This window comes from Xiphophorus couchianus, chromosome 13, assembly GCF_001444195.1.
Source record: "Xiphophorus couchianus chromosome 13, X_couchianus-1.0, whole genome shotgun sequence".
Taxonomy (NCBI): Eukaryota; Metazoa; Chordata; class Actinopteri; order Cyprinodontiformes; family Poeciliidae; genus Xiphophorus; species Xiphophorus couchianus.
Window position 1 is genome coordinate 3,692,655 of NC_040240.1, and position 17,057 is coordinate 3,709,711.

At 40.3% G+C, this 17,057-nt stretch overlaps 1 protein-coding gene across 2 annotated transcripts in view; it reads left to right on the top strand.

The window, feature by feature from the left end:
- The first annotated feature begins 6,928 nt into the window (after positions 1-6,928).
- The window catches only part of LOC114155602 (hippocalcin-like protein 1), a 57,266-nt gene continuing 47,137 nt past the window's right edge, over positions 6,929-17,057 (top strand). Inside the window, exon 1 of one of the 2 annotated variants that reach the window (XM_028035569.1) lies at positions 6,929-7,120. The gene's annotated coding sequence lies outside the window, so the exon portion shown is untranslated. Of the gene's footprint in view, positions 7,366-17,057 lie in introns of both variants that reach the window. The other variant, XM_028035568.1, reaches the window with a different exon arrangement.

Below are 17,057 nucleotides of genomic sequence, written 5' to 3' on the forward strand. Positions count from 1 at the left end.
GTAGACACTAGATAAGGGCAAAAATGAGGGGAAAAAAAAGAAAAGAAATTTCTGATTATTGTTTACCTGTTCTGATCTGCCTCCATCATTGCTTAACTGAACTTGGCCCAAAATTGGTTCAACTGTTTGTTTGCATAGTTTTTATTTTATTGTAAGGATGCATGGTAATGCATCTTATACCATTGACAAGTTTATTTCAGCGCAGATGGTGCAAGATTTGTTAGGAAACTGCATTTTGGGAGTTGTGGGGTAAAGAGGTGATCTCAAAGCCAAGAGTTATGAAAATGAGTTTCTGTAGCTTGTGATGCTCCCATATCTCCTCTTTGAGGGTATTTTCACACCTAATAGTCCGGTAGGCTCAGTTCAATTAGGGACCAAAGTGGCCACATTTGTCTCGCTTTCACACTGCACTGTGTGAAATAAACTCAACCCTTTACAAAACCTATTTCCCACCTTGCCAGTGGTGCCACTGCACCAAGAAACAACAAGAAAACCAACAAAGACGACATGGGCGCAACATCCGTCTTCACAGGAGGTAAACAACAATGGAGTGGCATCAGACTTAAGAGGTTATACTATTTCTCTATTGTCAAAAGACCACAAGCTGTTTTTCGCATTTGTTTTGGTTGTATCTACCCAGAATGCCCAGCGCTATTGTTTGCTTCCTGTTGTTGGGGCGGCATCTGCCTGGTATATGCATTCGAACCACACCAGAGTTCACTTAAACCGAACCAAGATCTATCTATGTTTGGCAGACAAGAGGTAGCTTCTTTTGTCCTCATCGGAGCTTGACTACACATTCATATTTTCACTTTCTAGCCAAACAAGCTAGTTTGATTAAAGCAAACTAAACCACATTCACTGCCACTGACTACACTTCTACTTTTTGTGTAAAGTATGAACACATGTAGATCACCAAAAGTTGTTATTCGTCTGAAAATTACTTGACTTGTTTGCATTTTCTGTTCCTTGCCTTTATGTTTTCGCATCTGATTGATAGATCTTTGATGATCAGTGATCAAACTGAAACCAGGTGAAGACTTTATAATCATATTAATTACTGTTTTATTAAACTTTCCATTCTCAAAGCCCTCCTCATGCAGTTTCAGTTCGTCTTTGTTGCTCCCAATTCCTGACATGCTTATTTCAGGAATGCATGAGGGTTTTTCTTTTTTCCCCCCTGAAAAGGTAGCGCTCGTTATACAAGGCAGCTGAATCTTCAATGAGCAGCCAAATATTTCCGGCGATACCGCAGACTGTGACTCATCACTAACTGTTGGAGTCCATAAAACTTTCCTCCAGCTCTCTGATGCTCCGTGAGGTGTGACAAAGTTCCCCTGATGTCTGGATCAGATGCCATAACTCAGAATGTGCATCATGCGAATGTGTTTGTGTGGTACCCATTAAATAAAAAGTAGTTATACAGCTGGCAATGTGTTTACATCCCATCTGTCATGAGTTTTCAACTTTCAACATAAACATTAGAAAAGTAATAAAATGCCTTCAGAAACTGCTAAGTGTTTCATTTTACTGGCAGCAATAAAAATAGTGACAGCAGAGAACATCAACTCTAACAAGGAACCCGAGAAAGGCCATGTTTGGGGTGCTAGCAAAACAAGCTTGCTAACATGAGCACTCTAAATGTATTCTTTTCCCCTTTCATGTTACAGCTACAAGCGATTAGGAATGATAAAAACCTGTAGTGTTCGACATCAAGTCAGGTTTATTTATTTATTTATTATTAATTTTTTTTCAATTTTTTTCTCCGAAGAGTTTTTGCGGCGCTAGTGGCTCGTATTTTTTCTACAGTAGGCAGATAGGAAGGAGGGTGAGGAGAGGGGGGAAGACATGCGGCAACGGTCGCCGGGACCGGGAGTCGAACCCGCGACGTCCGCGTCGAGGACTAAGGCCTCCAAACGTGGGGCGTGCTAACCCCCTGCGCCACCACAGCACGTCCCAAGTCAGGTTTATTTTGATAGCAGTACATGATGAGCAGTACATCATGCTCATGTACTGCATGAGCAATTACATGAACTCATGTACTCGCTCATGCAGCGAGTACATGAGCTTGATTGACAGCGCTAAGACCCTCCTCCTGGCTATGACTGGTTGTTGGTGCATTTCTTCAGACAACAATAATGTCTGAAGAATGAAAAAGACTCCAATGTCTGTTTATTTGTTGTTTACTCAGCAAATAACCATGTTTGGTGTTGAGACAACCAATTAACACCTCAAGGCATGTGGAAATTGTATCCTATGATGAACCAGACTTGCCAAGAATTTTACAAAGTCATAATGTCTACATTTAGGCTTTCCCAAATTACTTAAAGCTGCAGTGTGTCACTTTTATAAACAATGTTTTTTTATATATATTTGTTAAAACTGTGACTATATCCTGACAATCTAATATGAGACATATACAGTTAGGGCCAGAAATATTTGGACAGTGACACAAGTTTTGTTATTTTAGCTGTTTACAAAAACATGTTCGGAAATACAATTATATATATAATATGGGCTGAAAGTGCACACTCCCAGCTGCAATATGAGAGTTTCCACATCCAAATTGGAGAAAGGGTTTAGGAATCATAGCTCTGTAATGCATAGCCTCCTCTTTTTCAAGGGACCAAAAGTAATTGGACAATGGACTCTAAGGGCTGTAATTAACTCAGAAGGTGTCTCCCTCGTTAACCTGTAATCAATTAAGTAGTTAAAAGGTCTGGGGTTGATTCCAGGTGTGTGGTTTTGCATTTGGAAGCTGTTGCTATGACCAGACAACATGCGGTCAAAGGAACTCTCAATTGAGGTGAAGCAGAACATCCTGAGGCTGAAAAAAAAGAAAAAATCCATCAGAGAGATAGCAGACATGCTTGGAGTAGCAAAATCAACAGTCGGGTACATTCTGAGAAAAAAGGAATTCACTGGTGAGCTTGGGAACTCAAAAAGGCCTGGGCGTCCACGGAAGACAACCGTGGTGGATGATCGCCGCATACTTTATTTGGTGAAGAAGAACCCGTTCACAACATCAACTGAAGTCCAGAACACTCTCAGGGAAGTAGGTGTATCTGTCTCTAAGTCAACAGTAAAGAGAAGACTCCATGAAAGTAAATACAAAGGGTTCACATCTAGATGCAAACCATTCATCAATTCCAAAAATAGACAGGCCAGAGTTAAATTTGCCGAAAAACACCTGAAGAAGCCAGCCCAGTTCTGGAAAAGTATTCTATGGACAGATGAGACAAAGATCAACCTGTACCAGAATGATGGGAAGAAAAAAGTTTGGAGAAGAAAGGGAATGGCACATGATCCAAGGCACACCACATCCTCTGTAAAACATGGTGGAGGCAACGTGATGGCATGGGCATGCATGGCTTTCAATGGCACTGGGTCACTTGTGTTTATTGATGACATAACAGCAGACAAGAGTAGCCGGATGAATTCTGAAGTGTACCGGGATATACTTTCAGCCCAGATTCATCCAAATGCTGCAAAGTTGATCGGACGGCGCTTCACAGTACAGATGGACAATGACCCCAAGCATACAGCCAAAGCTACCCAGGAGTTCATGAGTGCAAAAAAGTGGAACATTCTGCAATGGCCAAGTCAATCACCAGATCTTAACCCAATTGAGCATGCATTTCACTTGCTCAAATCCAGACTTCAGACGGAAAGACCCACAAACAAGCAAGACCTGAAGGCTGCGGCTGTAAAGGCCTGGCAAAGCATTAAGAGGGAGGAAACCCAGCGTTTGGTGATGTCCATGGGTTCCAGACTTAAGGCAGTGATTGCCTCCAAAGGATTCGCAACAAAATATTGAAAAAATCTATTTTGTTTGGGTTCTGTTTATTTGTCCAATTACTTTTGAGCTCCTAAAATGTGGAGTGTTTGTAAAGAAATGTGTACAATTCCTACATTTTCTATCAGATATTTTTGTTCAACCCTTTAAATTAAACGTTACAATCTGCACTTGAATGCTATTGTAGAGGTTTCATTTCAAATCCAATGCGGTGGCATGCAGAGCCCAACTCGCGAAAATTGTGTTACTGTCCAAATATTTCTGGCCCTAACTGTAATATGCGAAAAATATTGAGCTCCTCCAATATGTCTGAAGAACATATTGGAGGAGCTCAATATTTTTTTTTCAAGATTGTGAATCTTTCCCTGTTGAAAGTCTACTTTAAAAACACCCATAACACTTCCCTGAATGATTAATCTGTTCACAGAATTACATGCCAGTATAAAGACCATGACAATGTTCAGCCATGGTACCGTTCAGTACCAATACAGGATTTCTACTCAACAAATAAACATGTTTTGTCTTGAAGATACTGACTGAAACCGACCAGAGTCCCACTGTGAAACCCTACTGACATCGCCTGTAAGACTAGATAGCAAGGAAGAAGCCATGACTCCAAAATCAACATTAAAATGATAGACTACAGTCTGCAAATGCAGTCATGAAAACCAACTTTATTTATTTATCAATTTTTTTTAAATTTAAGATACATCCCTTGGGCTAATGTAATAAATATTGAAATGTTTGGCCATAATGACCCGATTAATTATTCTCACATTTAGTAAATAGAGATTATTTTGATGACTCTAACTGATCTAAAATAAAGTGTATAGTCTGTAGATAATGTGTGCTTATATGCAGCCTAAGTAAATAACTAGTTTTAGCTGTACTAACCAACAACAAGCTGAGATTTGAGTAGCTAGCTAGCACACAAACATGTTAAACCAGCTTTAGCTTAACTAATGAGGCTAATTTAATGTTGTGAAAACTTTTTATACAAATATAACTACATATTTTATTCATGTATCTGAGAATTTTACCATTTGCAATAATCAGGACTAAATCATTTTAATGAATTTTAAAATGTGTTATATACTATTCATTACTGGACATATGCTATACTTTCAATGTTTTGTGTACTGAGCACCTACAGTGAAAATGTCCGTAGTGAGATCTTCACTCTAATATGTTTAGAACCACATAAGGAAACTCAAAATCGCAACAGGACAACTGAAATATATAACTAAACTACACACTAAAGGCCATTTCTGTGTTATGCACTTTCACAATCCTTTCAAGTACTCACACATCTCTCAACTCAGAGATGTGTGAGTACAACCTCGAAAATACTCCATCCTGTCATTTTTAGTCACTATAAAATACAGGAAAATGTTAAAGTTATTCCCGTGCGGCTAACGAAAAGAACTTAATTACCTGGTGTTCAGTAGGTGTGAACTCCTACAAAAGCAGACGTTTTTGACAGTTCACAGGTCGGGAGGATTCATCTTTGGAGCCAACGCGACGTCATGGAGGAAGGGTATCAGATCAGAGTGATCTGAGACAACCAATTAGTGGTCAATCATTCAGGGAAGTGTTATGGGTATTTTTAAAGTCGACTTTCAACGTGGAAAGATTCACAATCTTCTCAGGAGTGGAAACACCAGCAAGTTGTGCTTCGGGGGAAAATGGAATCTGGCCTCAGTGTTTTTAAATGAATATTTTTGTTCCTTAAACTTCTTGACAGTATGATGAAATGTGTTTCCTGGGGTGATAGCGGCACCCCCTCCCCACCCCCTCTGTCAGTAAGTTTCTTTTTGTTTATACATTATAGCTTAAATAAATATTGCAGGGGGTTTTTTTGTTTGTTTTTTTTTACTTTTGCGAGTAATCATTGAAAATGGAACCAATCTGCTCTCCTGTGAAAACATTGTTGTTTTCAGACAAAACCATGAACACAAAGTTCTTTTAGAGTTGACTGCAACTTAAACAACACGCATTCTGTACAAGCTAAACTTTTAGGACAAAAATCCAAATGCATCACTCTTAAATGCATCATCCTAACATGCTGGTGGCAGCATCATGCGGTGGGGAAGCAGGTCAGAGTTGATAGGAAGATAGATGAAGCATAATATAGGGAAATGCTGGAAGAACAGATTTTAGAGACTGAAAATAGAGACTGGGGTTGAAGTGAAAGCAAATGCATGATGCAGTTATTAAAGGGGCAGTATTATGTTGGGCTTTACATCACGTCATGTTATTCCCTCATCAATTACATACCCATGGTGTTGCTTTGATTCTTTCATGGATGTTTGAGAAATCCTTTAATTTCCCATGGCAACCAGTTAGCTGTGCAAAATCCGTGGGTGGACGTAGCCCCGCCTTCCATGACAAAACTCCTCTGCTCCTCCTCCTTAGTTCAATGCTGGTAAAAACACTGTTAAAGGGTCACCATTTTGTATTATTTTAACTTGGACTGTCATAAAAATCCTAATAAAATACTAAGAAATTCACAACTGCATATTAGGGCCATTGTGACAGTAGTAGATTTTCACCAAAAAAAACCTCAGGAATGTTGAGATTAATCTGAAAAATCTTTTGAGGAAAACAAAAGTGAGTTTCGGAGTCTCCGAAATTTCCCTTTTATTTCTAGAAAAAATATTTTATTTCTGAGATGAATCTCAAAATACCAGCATTTCTTTAGCAAATTTTCGAATTCTAAAACAAATTTTTTCAGTTTTTAAAAAAACATTTTGTGCAGATTTACATTTTAAAACACCCCTTTCTTGTGCCCCAGCTACAATTACTCTACGAATTTCTACGAAATTTGCTTTTTAATAGCTATGAATTCTTCTCCACTGATCCTACCTGACTAACCAGTCACTGGATCCCAGACTCATCTGGCAATAATAGATTTTATAGAGCAGGGGCGCTATTTTAACATCTGATCCACAATCAGCGACGAGAGACAGACCGAGTAAATAACAGTACAACAGACCCAGCGTGGCTTACTATCACTGTGCGCCGGTGCCACGCTCCCATCTGGAAAAGGAGACGCGGGTGGGAGGAGGAGGAGAAGGAGGGCTTTGCGCATCGTCGGTGCCAATAGGCGCAGCGCTATCTAATTAAACCCCTACCACGTAATCCCGGCCACACCGTCCCCAACCCCCCCTCATTTTAAATCCACTCCGACGGCGCACATCACTCCAACCAACAGCGCTGCTGTCCTCCGCGTCCCGCTCCTCCGCGCTGTTGTCCCGGTCTCTGCCTCTGGAGGAGAGCGAGCGCCCCAGCAGCTACAGCAGCACCATCACTGCTGCCTGCACGGTAACATGCTCTGCAGGCTTCGGCTGCTGTAGCTCCACAGACATATATACACCCTATATAGCTACTGGGACGTGTGTTGCAGTAGGGGTGTGTGTGTGTATGTGTGTGTGTGTGTGAGCGATAAGGAGATCTGGTTTTTATTATTATTATTATTCGGTCCCGGAGGAAAGCGTCCGGTGCGAGCCGAGCATCCCTCCACGCAGCAGGGGAGACCCTCCCGCTCCAGAGCCCCGTCGCTACAACCGGTAAGGAAAAGCGCTCAACATTAATCTGTACCGTTTTTGCAATTGTAATAACACCGGTGACCGGGACAGAAGGAGATCGGAGAGTGGAAACGGAGACGCTTTTGTTTTACTTGCGGAGGGGGGCAGAAATGTGCGTTCCCGGGCTGCGTAAGGACAGAAAGAAGAAAAGAAAAAAATAGGGGGGAGTAGAAAAAAACAGTCCCGTACTGCCTCTCGGGGTCATCTCACCATATTAAAACACGTGCTTCGTGTTTCAGTGCGGCTTAGCGACAAATGCGGACAGCTCCTTTATTTGGCAGAGCCAATAACACGGGAGCAGAGTGGGCCTGCAGTTTTTATGAATGATCTGAACATGGGACAAGATGCTGCGGATCTGCCACCTTTCTCCACTAGAGCTGGATTCTATTTCATCTTAATAGAGAGAAAGAGATAGCATTTGTTTGTTGCAAATTAAAAACATATATATTTTCTGCAAGTTCAAATATCTATATGGTTAAATACAGGGCCGGATATAAAAGGATGAGGGCTACTGGGCTAGTGCCAGTTTTGGTGCCCTATTCTCCAAAAAAAAAAAGAATTAAAAAATTAATAAATTATATATATATATTGTCTTAAGTTTCTTGTGTTTTCCTAAATCTTACCATTTGTTTACTAATCTCTGCCATTAAGTCTTTTGATCTGGTGGTTCTGATTGATTGTTATTTAGCCAGTATTTGCAAGGAGTACTCTGATTGGACGAAAAAGGCCTGCCTGTGATTGACTGATGGTGTGGCTCCCTTATATGTGAAGTTGTAAACGCACAGGCCATACACTATTCTACATTCACAGATATGTGTGCTCATATTAGTGTCACTGCTCGCTCACGTTGCCGACACAAATTAGTGTCGTATGCAGAAGGTTGCTCTTACAACTATTCATGCTAGTTAGCATTCTGTCTCATGTAGCGACAGCTAGGCTTATGAATATCGGCTCGTTGATGCTCAATTCCCCTCAGTTGAATTCATAAAAATAAATTGTAAGAACAGTTTTTATCAGTTATTTGTGACTTGTTGTTTTATTTGATGAAGTTTCTAGTTGTTTCTATACCTGTAGGTAGATACAGAGAGGTTATGGAGTACTGTGATTTAAAAAAAAAAAAAAAAGAACAAGATAAAAGACACCTGAGCTCAGACTACCTTTGTGTTCACATACAACCCATAATATATCACCAGTGCAGTTTCAGTTGTTTCACAAAAAATGCTTTTTAACCCATCTTTGCTATACTTACTAGTGCATAAAAAACCTATTTAACCCTCCGTAGCACAACACTCAGAAGGAGCGCAGCAGATATCACGGTCAGACAGTGGAGAAACGGTGGTGGTTTCTCCACCATCAGATCCCAAAATCACAAAAACAACAACAACCGTTGCTTACATCCATTATGTTGTGTTTCTGTTTCAGGATGTGCAGGGAAGATGTTTTTGGTGGTATTTGTTTGGCTATAATGCAGTGATAGTGACGCAGTGCTGGATCGGGAGGGTTAACTGGAGAAGAAAAGCAATGTCAGTGGTGTGCCAATTTTTGTCATGGTGTCAAAAGAGTAAGAAAATACTGTATATAGCCAATATCAGTAAGTATCAGTTACTTCAGCAATGGTAAGATAGGTTTTTGATATCAACCCAAATTTTCTTATCGATGTATCGATACTCATAGAAGCTTTCCTGAGTCATTTTGCCTTTGTCATAGATAAGAAAAATGAGACTCTCCTAGTGATTGACAGCAGGTTTAAGAGCTAGGCAAATAAGATTAGAGTCAGGAGTCCCATACTCCCCACCTCATCTGAGACATACAACAGTGCATCCTTAGATTCTCAGCTGCCAGGGAAGCGCTCACGACCTGCGACTTAACAAGCCTGACTCTACCTCTGCCACGCTGCGTTGATAGCACAATACATTTGCCCCGCACATCTTCTTCTCCTAAATGCCACCCAGCTGTTGCACACCTTCCGTGTATAATCCTCTGGGATTGAACAAGTTTCTGTCAGGCTTTGCGTCATGCGCAGGCAAGTGGAATTAGCGCTGAAAGTCATCTGTTTAGTCGTTTTAAAGAGGAGTCAGAGCCTTGTGTCACTGCCATCAGTCTCTACAGCAGGGTGATGGTGAAGTGAGCAGCCAATGCGTTTGACTCCAGGTTAATGGGAACATTGAGGTGTGGGGCCTTCCTCTCACAAAACCGACGTAGCGCGCTGCAGAGAGATGCTCAAACACGCTCGAATCAGGCAGGACTTTGCCGCCTATGCTTCGTTGGGTCGAGGCATCGTTTAGGCCACATGTGCTTATGCTTGTCTAGTTGTTACATAAGAGGATAAATGTGCGCTGGAGCACTACTCTCTGTGTCACTTAGACTCATAAGTGCGCACACACAGGCAAAGCCTTCCTTCTGCTACACACCAGAGGAGATTTCAACAAGGAGGCATCATACCCCACAAACACAACAGATGTTGTGGTTAAGGTGCGTCAACGAGGGGCCCGGTTTGGCTTTTCTGCTGAGTGTACAATGCCTTTCTGTCTGTGTCCCGTTCTCTACGCTGTCACATTTACATGACCAATGCAGCTCTTCTCATATAAGCGACCTTGGTTTCATATGACGCTGCCAGAAATCTTGACACGCTGCCCCCTCTACTAGCATGCGTTGAATACATAAGTACCAAAGTGACTTTGAAACCAGGATTCATTCTTGTCACGTGACCACAGACAGAGGCACAACATCTCAGAGCTCCTTTTTCTAACCTACATTATACTGCTGTTGATTTACACAGGGGATAAGATTGTTGCTATGATTCCGGAAATCTCTGTTTTTCCATATTTTCAGGGGTTCAGAAACAACACAAGGGCCAAATCTTCTCCAGTGACAACTCTGAGGCTGTTTTAATTGGAAAATCATTAAACACTGGCAACAACAGTGCAACGGAATAAAATCTTACCCTGAAATTAATTTTATTGGGATTTGATGTGATTGACCAACACGAAGTAACGCATAATTGTAGAAGGAAAAGGGCGTATGGCTTTCAGTGTTTTTCTGCAACAAAAGTGACAAATATGGCATGTGTTTGTATGTAGTCCCACATAGTTTTTACGCAGTAAAATCACTTTCTATGGCTTTCTTTGAACATTAAACGTATTCCTGACACTCTTAGCATACAAGTCAGACTTTTGAGTCAACTATTAGTGTGACTAATTGTTGGGAGTATCAAATTCAAGAAGGAAGAATATAAAATTTGCATGCCATATGTTTCTGATTTTATTTATAACTATGGTTCAGCAAGTAAAGTGGTCATCTTGCAATTGGGGGACTGTGGGTGCGATTTCAGCTCCCAAGTCATCTGTTGATGTGCCCCTGGGCAAGGCACTTAGCCCCAAGTTATGGTCCATGATTGTGTGCACACAAACAGCTTTTTGAGTGGTCAGTATGACTATGAACTCAGTCCATTTTAACATTTTCCTTTTTAGTTCATCAGTATGCACTGTTTTGTCTTTATGCATAAACACCCAATAAAACTATAAGAAAAATGCAAAAAGGTTTAAGACGTACAAACGACTGCAAAGTGCAGTAGATGTTTGGACCAATGGCGGCACAGAACAGAGGGGAAATGGAAGCTTTTCTTTTTCCACTGAGTTATATCACTTGTCAATTAGCAAACAGTGAGTAGTCACGTTCTCATCATCGTGATGCTGTGGTTTGCTTCCCATTTCCTGCCAATATCCAGTATTGACAATCCTCTTCACATCCTATGCCTCTTTCACTTCACTTTACTTGATATGTTTGTAAAACTAAGAGACAGATAACACAGTTTGTCCTGTCATGAAACCAAATTGACAAAAGACTTTAATTGTGCACATTGAAGTCAAACGATTGACATTTTGCTCTTGAACACTGGCAATTTAAATATTGAGAGTGTATCTTGGCTTTAATTACTAAAAGCAAGAGGATGTCGTAGGGCGCCTCTACACGTGTTTGAATTCACCATATAATTCGGAACTGATGTGAGTTTGGTAGCTAGCAAAAGTTCAGATTTTCCAACTCCAGCGTCAGCCAGGTTGGACATGCGTCGAATGCTCAAAATGCTGCAAACGCGAAATGCGCCATGAGACTTTGACATGCCCTAGATGCGCCTCTACATAAAAACTAAACCAGACGCCCCGACGCTCAAATTGCGTTCGGTCTCAGCATTCGATTTACATAATCACATCAATCCAGTCAAATTTGCTGATTCAAATTTAATTGCATAAATTCACATTTGATCTTGTATGATAAAACGTAGTCAAATTCCGTTTATAATCGCAGTTGGTTAAAGCTCAAAATGTTGCTTACAGCGACTGAAATGGAAAGCATTCATATTTATATTAATACAACCAAAATGATCAATCTCAGTATGGTGGTTTGTGTACCACATCATAAAATTGCACCGTCTGCTCTTGTACTTTAGTAAAACACCGGATACTGTATAGTGCTTCTGTCTTGATCCTTTAAGTAATCTGGATTAATGTTGCAGTACTTTTAAAAAAAGAAAAGAATACAACGGGGAAGGTTGTGACATGCTGACTAGGACTGTGACGTCACTCCCAATTGTGTTTGACTTTTGGCTCCACATCTTTAAAAAGAGATTTAAAATTACTTGTCCATATTCTGAAGCCCCTTCCATTTCCATAATGCAGAAAGAACATGCAAACATGCATGTAAAACATGCAATATGGTAGAATTTGTCTGAAATGGGGTTTTTTTTACTAGAAAAGGGCAATTTTGTTTACCGACACTTAACAATAATGTATTTTATTACGGTTTCAGTTGTGTTTTCTTTGTTTGTTTGTTTTGTTCATTGTTTTTGGCTGTTGTGTTTTATTTTCAATATTTAAAATGTCTTCCAGTTCCAGTGTTCTTTACAAAATCAAAGTTTATTGGACCGTGAGAGGCCGAATTTGTATTATTATGCCGTTGTCGATATATCACTTGAAAATGATTTAGAAACGACAACATTGTTGTTTATCGCAATACTCAAGCAATTTATCAGCCAGCAAAATGTGCTATCGTGACAGGTCTGGTTATCAGAAATATTGTATTTTCAATATTTGAGTGCCGTGTGGCTGTCAGGGGTTCATCTGAGGTCTGTGTTTCGCAGTAATCTGGCCTGACCCTCCCTGCTGTGGGCAACTCCTGCCCTGTCAGACGCCCAGCCATCCCGGTGGTAGACTGAGAGAGCGACTGCTCTGCAGGGGGTGGGTGATTCAGAGCGGAAAAGAACACTCCCAAGCCCAATTCTTCCAATCGGCCCGAGGTGAGGCTTGGATTGGGATTAGCTTGGAGCCAGCGGAGAATTTACGGGGCTGTAAAAACCACTTACCCTTCACAGAATTTGCTTTTTTATTTATTTTTCTTAATCAAGCTTAAATTAAAATTTAGATCATGACACAAATTTTGATATCAGACACAGAGTTTTTATTTGGGGGGAAGCTATAAGAGAATCAAAAGACTGTCTATCTCAGGTTTGGGATAAACCTCAAAAATTGAAATTAAAAAAAAAAGTTGCGAGGACTAATGACACAAAAATAGATTATTTTTTGGAGCTTCGGAATAAGAACATGACCAGAGTCAAACATGGTGGTGCTTGCATCATGGTTTGGAGTCGCTTTGCTTCTCCGAAACTTGGACAACTTCCTGTAATGGATTTGTCAATTGTAATGAACCATGAAATTTTTGTGTTTTTATGACGTAAAGCACTTTGAAAAGCCTTGTTGCCTAAATGTGCCGTACAAGTAAGTTGGCTTGACCTTCGCACTAAAGTGTTTAACAGTCAGAGATTGGAGCTAAATTCAGGAGCAAAATCCCATAAGAAGAAAGTTTTACATTTCAACAAGAGGCAAAATTCGTTGAGAGCTTCTCATCGTAGCGAGATATAAAACTCACTTCTTGATAAAACAAGACTAGTTTTCTATGGCATGACAAGAAAGCCATAGAAAACGTTTCTTGAACAAAAAACGTTATGACTCGTTAAAAAGGCATTGCTATAACTCTCCTCATGACTCCGTTTCTTATAGTTTAAAAATTCCAAGATGAGTTGCTTTTTTACCGTTACGCCTTTCCTGTTTGAGAGAGATGATATTTTAGTTTTAAAGAGATATAAATCTTGTTACACGTTTATAAAAGTCTTCTGATAAAGTTTTCTTGTTTAAACAAGATTCTGCTCCTGAATGTACTTCCGAACAATTCCATACTTTCAGCTCCAGGGCATGTCAGTCGGAAAATGACTGGAAATACACCAGCAACTCCGACTCTGAATGGTTGAAAATAATAATACAAATTGTTAGGCAAGTTTATTTGTGAAGCACATTTCAGCAACGAGGCAGTTCAAAGTGCTTTACATCCCAAAAACATAACACACTAACCAACGTGTCACATACCATCAATCAATTATACATCAAATATATTGATCAATATTGCAGTTCTGAATCAAAGGTAACTATAAGCAGGTGGGGGTTTAGCCTTGATTAAAAGGAACTCAAGTGTTTTGAAAGGTTTGCCGTTTTCTGGAAGTTTCTTTTGTGTTTTTGGTGCGTAGAAGCTGAATGCTGCTACAAAATTGACGCTCTTCTAAGGCCTAGTTAAAGTCTACAGTAATTGAGATGCAGTGGAATGTCCTTAAACGGAGTTCATTCTTAAATTCCTTTCAGTGCAGCTGAATTAAATTGTTCTGCAAGAAATTAAGGGGCCACATTTCCTCCATAACACTGTGAATAAATGACTCTCGATTGTTGTTTTTGATACCAACTGTGGTACAAACAGGCTAATTATTTTTTCCACTTGTGGCCAAGTTACCTTGGTTTGATATTCAACTCTCTTTGATGATCTGAAACATTCAAGTGTTAAAAAACAAAACAAAACAGGAAAAGCAGAAGATACCTGTGAGAGTGGAAATGCATTACCACAGAGAATTTGCTCTCGAGTGAATCATCCTGACAAAAACCAGGTATTATCATTCAGATCCCAGTTCACCAACAGACTGCAGCTGTCTGCTGTTCCACAAAGCAAATGAGACATGGAGGTTGAGCAGCACAGACCTCATCACGGGGAGGTCCAGCTTCCTCGTCTCCTGTGAATTCAGACGAAAAGACGAGGGTACGGAATAATCTGACCGGGCAATTAGTAGTGGCTCCAATCTTTTCTTCTTTTTCCCCCGCTTAAAACCCAAACACAGATTGAACAAGAAAGCACGGCCAAGGACGTTTGAAACAGAAGGGAATGAGGGGAAATCAAAAAGAAAGGAAGTAATGAGAAGTTTGGAGCAGAGGATTTAATAAGTAACAGTAATCGCGCTAGCTAGCCGCCGGTCTTCTCCTCCCGTAGCCATTAGGAGGCTGAGAGGGCAGCCAATTACTCCCAGAGCACTGCATGCTCCGCGGCTAATGATGCCGAGGGGTGTGTGTGTGTGTGTGTGTGTGTGTGTACGTGTGTGTTCTGTTGTTGAATACACCTCTGCATTTGTTACAAAGGGCGTGGCTGAGAACACACTTCGACCAACACTTCTGCTGAGATCATAATTCTCCTGTACCATTAGCACTTGATCCTCACGTTTTCCCATACCTCTAAATGGTGGCTTTCTTCTTTTTTTTTTTCACTTGGTCTTTGAGGCAGTTTCAGAAAGAAAAAAGGGGCTCAATTAGTTCTGTTCCTTTAGATATAAAAGCATCTCCTGTCCCACTGACACTTTACTACTCAGGAAGATTTCTCTTGATCCAGATCTCTCTCACACGCCTAAAGAGTATACAAAAAATTCTGCAAATTCCTAGTAAAACTATTGACACCCCATCATTTTATATATCTATATGTATTTTTTTTTTCCTGGAAATTTGGGAATTTTATTGATTATATAATCAGAAACATGCATAGCATTTTCTTTCTCTCTCACCCCCAACATGTTAAAAGTTAACTTGAAATTAAAATTTTGTCTAGCGCTAGAGGGATAAATGGTTCGTCGTCTTTAGCCAACGACAAAAGAGAAATCTGCAAAAATCTGATGCCACTCTATTTTTGTTTACATTTTGGCGAGGAAGGAAGTAGCACTCGTTGTTTTTTCAGAGGTTTTTGTGTCATTTCCTTCGCCACAGGCGAGGAGGGGAACAGGTTTTTCAAAGAGTTTGGATCGTTTGAAATTTTGGTCTTCAATCAAACGGAGTCTACCAGACAGCTTAAGGGTAGTAAGGGTGGATTTTATTAAGACGTATAAAGGTAAAGGGGGGAGGGATAAAAATGCACATTATACTTTCCTCCTCCATCAATCAGTATCCTTCAGCTTTGCCAATGTGCATAATAAATATCCACAACATCCACCAGCTGTGACATATACATCCCAAGTGGATGCTGACCTCACATTTCCCATTTCTTTATGTCTGTATCCATCTCAAGATTGAGAAAGACCAGACAGAATGTTCCAGGTGGAAGAAAAAAAAAATTAAACCAGTGACAGCATCAATTAGAGTCCGTTTTGCCTCCCTTGCCCACTCCCCGCTCCTCCCAGCCACTCCCCGCGCTGTCACCCTCTCGGGGTAATAACAGAGGGCCAATCAGAAATAGCAAAATCGATCTGGCGCCGGCTGGCTCGGATGCATTTACAAGCAGCCTTAATGACTGCAGACTCATTTCTCCGGGCCGCTGCTGCAATCGCACGGCGCAAGCTTCTTTTTTTCTTCCCCCTGCCGAGCCACAGGCAAAAAGAGCAGCGGAGTTTCCTCAATTGCAGTCTGCCTCTCAGGTCGCAGTGCAATAACACTTCTGCGCTTTGGCCTTGCTTGTGACAGAAATGTTTTTTCTTTCTTTCTCTTATTGAAAGCGAAACTGTAAATATGGCTCTCCAGCTTCTTTCATGCGTCCTGATTGAGAGCCTCATCAGTGGGATGTGATTGATGACTGCGTTATGTTTTTGCTTTGGATTCGGGGATTCGTATCAATTGGTGGCGGGCGGAGCTGAACAACTGCGATTAAAACAAAAGGATAATGACGGAATTTAATTTCTTAAAGCATTCATGTGAAGTGTAACTGGACCAGACAGTTTTTAGGATTTTATAATCGCTATGTGTATTTGCATAAATGTGAAAGCTACGTCTCGACTCAAAACTTCATTGGGGGATTTTAACAAAGACAAAAAAAAAAAAAGATTTGTATTTATTTATTTGACGATAAATTGTCCCAGAAGTTATCGCGATAAATGATAATATGTTTGCTGTGAGACAATTTTTAAGTAATGGTAATGGCATAATGATGCCAGAACACATTCTCAAATATTAATAAACTTTAAATACTAATGAGCATTTAACTCCAGAACTGGAAGACATTTTAAATATCCAAAATAGATAAACAAAGCAACAGAAACAACGAACAGAATGTAAACAAGAATGTTTCTGTAAACAAACATGTCCTTCAAAAAAAATGGCCAGTTGAGACCAAAGAACCACACTGAAGACTTTTGGCATCTATGCGTTGGTAGAAGGAGGAAGAAAATGGAATGCAAATGGAAATTGAGCTCATTTTTATTTATCATGGGATTAATTGATTTATTGGGGCCTGCCCATAGCAATGCATAGGGATGTAATCCCTATGCATTGCATGGCAGGCACCTATTGTTCTATACCTCAAAATAACTGCCGCTTCCTGCTACCGTTAAT